Here is an 8,954-nt window from a genome sequence, read left to right as displayed (position 1 = left end):
AATAGGGTGCAAACCCTTGAAATTAGGGCTTCATCCAGACAGGCAGACTCGCCGAGTCCTTGCATTTAGATTCGTTGAGTAGCCAACTTAAATAGCATGAACGTCCCGTCTCTACTCGACGAGTCGGGCTACAAACTCGTCGAGTACCCCTTAAGAAATGAAAAATACTTTATTTAAATCACATACCAGAAATGGGGTGTTACAGCATGATTGACAAAACTCCTTTCTGCACCACTATCAAAGAGAATGTATGCATAAGAGTTTTCGAGGAGGAATGTATCTATAACTATGGTGGGATCAACAACTCCCTCATCCTGGCCCATTGCTAGCACTTTCCCTGTATTGCCAACAGTTGTTTCTTTAGAGCAATTCCTCTTGTAATGCGTGGTTTCACCACAACCATAGCAGGCTTGACCTATTCCAGCTCTAGGAGCCTGATTGGTTAGTTGGACTTGTGCTTTGCAAAAATGGGTTGTGTGCCCCTTTCTGCCACGGTTGGTGCATTGCATTTCACAACAAGGTCTGTGATGATTAAAGTTACATTTTTCTCACCTTGGGAGGGTTCCACCATATCTACTGGTAGGTGCTTGAGTAGTGGAAGCAACAGCAGGAATAGTAGCAGCATGGATTGCCACTGTTTGTTGCTTCTTTGAGGGCTCCCTCGAAGATTTGCCCTTGCATTTGTTCTAGAACTTCTTTTTCCAACTACCCTCTTTAGGTGGTCCAGGAGCGGCTGCTACAGGGTTGTGGCTATCCCCGTGATCCACTAAGGCCTGTGCTAGGTGCTTGGTAGTGTCAAATGTGAGTGTTTTAGCAACCAAGACATTCCCTTGAGTTGGGGGTGTCAATCCACATATGTATCTCTCAACTTTCTTGCTTTCCAAGGTGACCAACTCGAGACAAAGAAGAGCCAAGTCACTGAACCCAACGATGTAAGCAGCAATGTCAGAACCCTTTATCTTGAGATTCCAGAGCTCTTGTTCCAATTTTTGTATCTCGCCATGAGGGTAGTATTCAGCCAACATCATCTCTTTCAGATCATCCCAATTATAATAAGGCTTAGGGCCTTTGAGATGAAATTTTTACACCCATTTGGATGTCGGCAATGCTGGTTATGTGATGAAAGGCTTCGGTTTGTGCTTAGAGCCCAGGGCATCGATAAAGGTGTTGGTTTGGGCCTTTCATAACTGAATAAAGTTTATAGAATAGTAGGGCTTCTTGTTACCTTTCCATGGATATAAAGAACGTCGAAAACGGATAAGGGATGCGAAAGTTATGATCATTTGAAGTTAGAAGGGTTTGGACCAAACCTGGTACGCATCGCGTATGTAACGCGTGTAGATCCGGGCTAGTCAATTTAGAGGCAATATGGGTCGAAAACGAATTTTCGGCAAAAGATTATTTAGAATAAATAATTTTAACCAAGTTATAGTATATGTCACAAGGTTTCCGTACATATAAAGAACGCCGAAATCTGAGTTATAACGAAGAAGTTATGGCCCGTCGAAGTTTTACGGCAAAACCGGCACGGCACCGGGAAGCGTAAAAAGTGAATTTACGATAGAGCGAGATTTAGCCTTAGTTCTCTAAACAAAAGTCTTATAATATGTTAAACTAAGAACATCGATAAAAAGAACGCCCAAATCTGACTTCGTATGAGGAAGTTATGATTTTTCTAAGATTTAGCACAGCAGTGCACAGCCCGAAATCTGAATTTTAGATCGGTCGATTTTTAGCCGACGGGATCTAAATGAATGTTGTAGTACTCATAAATACTAATGCGTAGATATAAAGAACGTCGATAATAGAGCTCGTATGCGAAAGATATGGACGAAGCTTAGTCCCTACTTTTCGAGCGCGTCGAATTCGATACAGTTTTGTAAATTCGAGATAGAATGAGAATTAGCCAACGAGGTCTAAATGAGAGTTGAAGATATCATTAATAGGAACTCAACGGTAAAAAGACAGACAAAAACGGAACTCGTATGCGAAAGTTATGGACGAAGCTTAGTCTCTACTTTTCGAGCGCGGCGAATTCGATACAGTTTTGTAAATCCGAGATAGAATGAGAATTAGCTAACTAGGTCTAAATGAAAGTTGAAGATCTCATTAATAGGATCTCAACGGTAAAAATACAGACAAAAACGGAGCTCGTATGCAAAAGTTACGGACGAAGCTTAGAGGCTACTTTACTATAAAACTCCTATAAATACAAGGGTGAACTCCTCATATTTTCTTCACACCATAAGCCTCTCTTTCTCTCTCTAACTTCTCTCTAGCCTCCCTAAACCCCTCCCAAGTCTACGGAACCTCCCTATCACGAGAAGAAATCCCCAGAGCGCCCGACGGCTCCGAGAAGAAAAGCTTTCGGCTCGGAAACGCTGCTCCAACGAAGCCCGATTTTTAATAAAAACCCATTGTAAGTGAGTTATGCCTATACTATATTTAATATAGCTCTTATTTAATTATAGTAACATTATTAGGACCTTAAAATAATTATTTGGGCTATTATTATGAGTTATATTGAGTGTTACTTAACGCTTATATAATAGTAATAATAGCTAGACTATTAATTAGTCGTGGTTAACGTTAAAAACTAAACCCTAGTGGTATTGATACTAGGTTTTGTCGAGGAAAATTGTTTTGAGATAACGAAGTGCTGTCTGAGTTCGGAATCACCACCTAATCAGGTGAGTGCATAGTCCCTTTCATCTTACACATAGATATGAAGTATTTTATATAAACTACGTGCTATGTGTGCATATTATCTGAATACTTGTTGTCTATGCTGGATGAACGTTTTATACATGTTTTAAAGGATTTAAACTGTATACGTATTTTATATATATGAATATGTTGGGTATGATGATGGGTAGATAAATGATGAGAGATAGAAGATGACGTGAGTATACATTGGCAGCTATAGACTTAGTGCCTATGGGACAAACACCGGTAGCTATGGACTTAGTACCGGTTAGACGTTGGTAGCTATGGATTTAGTACCTGTTGGGAATTGGTAGCTATGGACTTAGTACCTATTAGTTAGACGCTGGTAGCTAAGGATTTAGTACCTGTTGAACATTGGTAGCTATGGACTTAGTACCTATTAGATAAAGACTGGTAGCTATGGATTTAGTACCCGATGAATAGACTATAGCAGCTATGGAATTAGTGCTTTATGAACGAACATTGGCAGCTATGGATTTAGTGCCAGTCCTAGAACCCTGGACGTAAGGGACTTCGGAATAAATGAATGAAGGATAGATGACTCTTAGGTTAAATCCTTAAAGAGTAAAGAAGATAATGGGGATGGGTAATTGGGTTGATTGTTTGATTAAACATAATAATTATATTATTGTGGGTTGAAAACCCTATGTACTCACCAGGTTTCCTAACCTGACCCACTCAGTTTATGTATACCACAGGTGACGAAATGAAGTGACATTACACTGAGAGATTTAAAGAGATGTAGATCACTAGTGTAAATAATTGTAAGTTCTGTTTATGCTTATGTTTCTGTATTAACGATGACATCCCAAACGTTTTAAGATGAATAAAAATACGTTTCTTCGAAAATGTTTTAATAACGTATTTATCGTGTTTTTCTGGAAACAAATTCCGCAACCTTTTTATAAAATGAAGTACTCTGATTTTCATAAAACATAAACAAAATCGGTCTTTTCTAGACGTGAAAATGGGGATGTCACAGTTGGTATCAGAGCATTAGTTTAAGAGAACTAGGAATATGGATTTATTTCTAGACTTAAACTTAGAATGCTAAGCGATGATTATGAGGTGTGAGCACTAGCTTATTTTAGGAATAATTCCTAAATTGCTTTTATGTGCTAAATGCTTTGCGCATGATATGATTTGTTCGGATCTATGGTCAGTTGTCGACCGGGTCTGGAAACCTTATGTGTTTAGGATTCTAAGCGTTTAACTACGATATTAGAACTAGCATATAAACGTTTCGGGGTGATAAGGATGATTTAAGACGTCAATCCTAAATTAAGATCTAGATTCACCTTATTCGGTGTAGAGATCAAGATGGCAAGAACCCGTAGCGGAAACGTAAATGCGAATGGGAACTGAAACCAACCCCCAGTGGTTCAGCAAATACCTGTTGTTGAAGAAGTTGCGCCTGAGCCAGTCACCATGGCTGGAGTTCAAGCCATGATTCGGGCTATGTTAGCTGAACAAAGGGAAGAAATGAGACAAATGTTGAACAGGGACGAACCTACCGTACATGTTGAACCGATGGAGCCAGTTCCCGAGCAATCTGAGGAAGGGAACTACAGCCGCCAAGTGAGTCAAGTAGGGACTCAAGGTGGGCAAAGGGATGGCCCAGAAGGGAGAAACAACAAGGATGGGCGGATGTACAAGAATTTCTTGGGTGCGAAACCACCAAGTCTCTCAGGAAGCCCGAAGCCGGTTGAGATTATGGATTGGATCTCTGAGATGGAGATGGTGTTTGAGAGCTGCAGTTGTAACGAGAAACAGAAGACTATCTTCGCAGTAAGACAGCTGAAAACTGGAGTCTTGAGCTGGTGGAAGCTATTGGCAGATACGATGCCACGAGGAGAAGCCTTAAGGATGTCGTGGGAAGAGTTTTTGGGACAGTTGAAAATGCAATACTACTCGGAGATAGATCTGATAGACCTAAACAACGAGTTTCAGAACCTGAAGAAACGAAAGATGAGTGTTGATGAGTATGCCACCGCATTCACCGAGAGGATGAAGCTATTCCCCTACTTGGTGCCTACTGAACTCTCCAAGATTGATAGGTTTGCTAACGGGATGCCCATTGACTTTGGCCCAATGGTCAAAATTGTTGGATAAGGTGTCTAAGTCCATAACTATTTCTGGTATGTACTTGACCCGACCCGGCATGGTCCATTTGGGTTGCATGGCACCATGCAATTGGATAAACTAAATGAGAGAAATAACGCTTGGAGATTATTAATATATTATAAGTTCTAATATATTAATAATATTATTTGATTAGTTTGATCAAGAATTAATTTAGAATTAATTAAGTGATCAAAAGATAACTAATTAAATATATGGGTTGATTAAGTAAATCATCCATATCTTGTATAGTGGGCTAAAAGGCTCCATGGATCATCAAGTTGGTTTCCACCCATAGGATGCTCCATGGATGCTCCATGGGAGTTACAAACCCATGGGTCATGGAAATGAAGAGTCATGACATATTAGGGTTTAACCCTAGATGTGTCAACACTATATAAGGAATATGATCTCCTCCCAAATCGGTTACACTAAGTAATAAGGGGGCTTGGCCGATTTTGAAGAGTGTGTATTCTCTCATAAGTTCTTCCAAGAGCATTTGGTGTTGTGTGAAGCATTTGAGGCATCACCACTTGAGGTGCTAGGCTCACAAGGTTTCAAGGAACACAAGCAACAACAAGGTAAGTTATTCTATCTATACTTTATGTTAAAATTGTTCCCCATGTATGCTAGATAGGAATATAACCTTGGAATTCAACTTTGCATGACAAATTAGACAAACATAGATCCAAGGTTATTAGGGTTGCATGTACACTTAGGAAGTGTTAGTATGCTCAAAACCCATCAGTGGTATCAGAGCCAGGTTTGTTTGTTCTTATTTGTGCTTAAAAGTTGAAAACAGAATCAAAAAATTTGCTGTCTGCGATCGGACTCGCCGAGTCTATAGGGGGGACTCGCTGAGTCCATGTGTATCTTCAACCAACTCGGCGAGTAGTGTTCATGCACTCGGCGAGTAGGGTCGAATGAGTGCAGAATTTCGATTAAGTTGCTGGAAAATGAATTAGAAACATTACCCTAAACTGTTTTAGTAAATGTAAACTTGTTTTTGGTGGTGTAATGTCTTGCTAATTCATTTACAACAACTAGTTATCAAAATTACAAAGTTTTATGTAATTTTTGATTATGTTCATATTCATGTTCTTGTTCTTATGATGTTTTAGATGATCATAGGAATTATTTGTAACCTATTTGGTAGTTTAATTCTTGATCATAATGTGTTTTAATGGAGTCCATAACTTATCCTTAAGTTATGGAAAACCAAGAGTCACTTGAGTTAAAAACCATTAAGAAAACACAAGAGTTATAAAAATGAAGAGTCTTCATTTTATGACTCTATTAAACTCATAAGTTACAAGAAATGAAAAGTTTTGAAAGTTACAAAACTTGCCCTCAAGTTTTGGAACAAGTAAAGTTAAGTTAAAACTTTAGTTCCAACCCCTAGAATTTTAAAAGTTAAAATTCAACCCTTATACTTATATTATGATAATTTAATAATTATATATATATGTATAAGAACAAGTCGTCTTACCGCTAGTACGCCTCATTCACGAAGCCGGTCTATAAGGTGGGTATAAGGTTGTTGCCTATAAAATGGTGACTTAATGGGTGTATATTCTCACCCACCGCTTGCTTGACTGGTGGAGGGTCGTTAGCCGAACGGGTAAGACAAGGACTTATAAAATTCTCATTCAAAGTATGATGAATATATAAAGTAACTAAATGTTTATTAAATTCCCAATCTTAGTTACTTTAGGAAAAATGTGAATAAGGTGCTAATCCATGAAATTACACTTTACACTTTGTCTGAGTCGTTGGTGGAGCGTGTGTGGTTAACCGGCACACTAACTTGGACTTAACAAGGTAGGTAAAGGGTGACTTAAGGTTTATTATAGTATCGGTGGAGCGTGTGTGGTTTACCGGCACATCGATTGAGTGATAAACTTTAAGGGTACCAAGTGATTTGCATGGTTACTTCACACCTCGTTTTGTGATCCTCGGCATCCCAGTCACAAAACCTGGAGGGCACTCCCGAGATTGAAACATGCCTTTGAAAAGTTCATTGGATCTCAAAGAATCTAGGAATTTCTAAAACCAATAAAAACTAAATATTTATTATTTCGGTTTTCGTGGTGGAAATTGGTGAATCGTCATTCACCTACCTTTCAAATATGGTATAGCTTAGATTACGGCATACCTCTTCTAAGTTATACTATATTGTGATTGGGTCCTAGCCTTAATATTACATTTGGGTGTTTTATTAAGGACTCTCTTAAATCTAAACTAAACTTGTTCTTCTTTCTCAAATGTCTTCAACTAATGCTTCTGGCTCGAATCCTAATGGCTCCTTTACTCTTATGAGTCTATGTGGGAAAGTCACCTTTGATGGATCCAACTTCAATAAGTGGATCAGAAACATCAGGATGATTACCCGCTACGAGGACAAAGAATATGTCCTTGACAAGGAGCTTAAGGAAATTGACGAGTCCACTGCAACTCCCCAGGAGATCGCTGACTTTCATACTCATGAAAGAGATGCAACCAAGGTGGCTTGCATCATGTTAGCCACCATGACAGCTGAACTCCAAAAGTCTTATGAAGACTTCTACCCTTATGAAATGCACCAAGATTTGATGGAAAGATACCATCAAAGTGCACGACAAGAGAGGTACGAAGTCATCTGCTCCATGATAATGACCATGATGAAGGACGGAGAGTCCGTCACGAGCCACATGCAGAAAATGCAAAGGTATGTGGATCGGTTGCTGAAGCTCAATGTGAACTTCCCTGAGGAGCTTGCAATAGATATCATTTTGCACTCCTTACCATCGTGCTATGATCAATTCCGCATGACATATCACATGAACAAGGAAGAGGTCACCCTCAGCAAACTTCAGGGACTTCTCAAGACCGCAGAAACAGGTCTTAAGGGGAAGTCGGTTGCTATCACTCCTACTCCAGAAACAACTCCGGTCTTGGCAATCGGGCAGAGTCGAGGGAGGAAGAGAAAGAGATCTTCAAAGGGTACCAAGGCTCGGACCTTTGATGGCTCTTCTTCAAGTGGAACCAAGAAAGGTTTCATTACTCCTTCTTCTGACCCAAAAGAGGCTGAATGCTTCTATTGCCACGAAAAAGCTCATTGGAAGCGGAACTGCCCAAAGTACCAGCAAGATGTAAAGGATGGGAAAGTCAAACCCAACCATGCAGGTATTTACACTATCATTTCTAATAACTAACCCCATTCGAAATCTTGGGTCCTTGATACAGGTTGCGGAATTCATATTTGCTGTGACTTGCAGGGACTAGGAAGAAGTGAGAATGCGGAGCAAGGAAGAATAAACTTAATCATGGGGAATAGGAAAGTTACACCTGTCACCAAGATTGGAGTTTATACTTTATCGCTAAGTAGTGGGTTAAATTTAGATTTGAATAAATGTTGTTATTCGCCAGAAATGGCAAGAAATATTATTTCCTTTCATGCATTGTACAAACAAGGTTTCACCTTTTCGTTTAATAATGAAGTTGGTTCGATTAATGCTTTCTTTAATAATGTACTTTATTTTAAAGCATTACCTTGTGATGGTGTGTATGAAGCTGTATCTATTGTAGATAACTTAGGAAATAATGTTTTGTGTATTGATTCTAATAATAATAACTTGGATAAAGCATCATTATGGCATTGTCGTCTTGGACATATAAGCAAGAAACGCATAGGCCAACTCCAAAAGGATGGAGTCTTGGAGTCGTTTGACCTAAAGTCAAATGATAGTTGCGAATCATGCTTACTTGGAAAAATGACAAAGTCACCCTTCACAGGCTCATGTGAAAGGGGTGAAGGTTTGTTGGACCTTATACACACGGATGTGTGTGGACCATTCAAACATGCCACTAGAGATGCTAATCGTTATTATTTGACTTTTACCGATGATTACAGTAGATATGGATATGTCTACTTAATCAAGCATAAGTCAGAGACTTTCGAGAAGTTTAAGGAATTTAAACAGGAAGTCGAGAATCAATTGGGCAGGAACATTAAGATGCTTCGATCCGATCGAGGTGGTGAGTATCTTAGTTCAGAGTTCCTCGACTATCTAAAGGAATGTGGGATTATCTCACAATTGACACCTCCCAGGACACCGCAGTTGAAT

The sequence above is a fragment of the Lactuca saligna genome, chromosome 5, assembly GCF_052625555.1.
Source record: "Lactuca saligna cultivar CGN05327 chromosome 5, ASM5262555v1, whole genome shotgun sequence".
NCBI classification, from domain to species: domain Eukaryota; kingdom Viridiplantae; phylum Streptophyta; class Magnoliopsida; order Asterales; family Asteraceae; genus Lactuca; species Lactuca saligna.
This window is presented reverse-complemented; position numbering follows the sequence as displayed.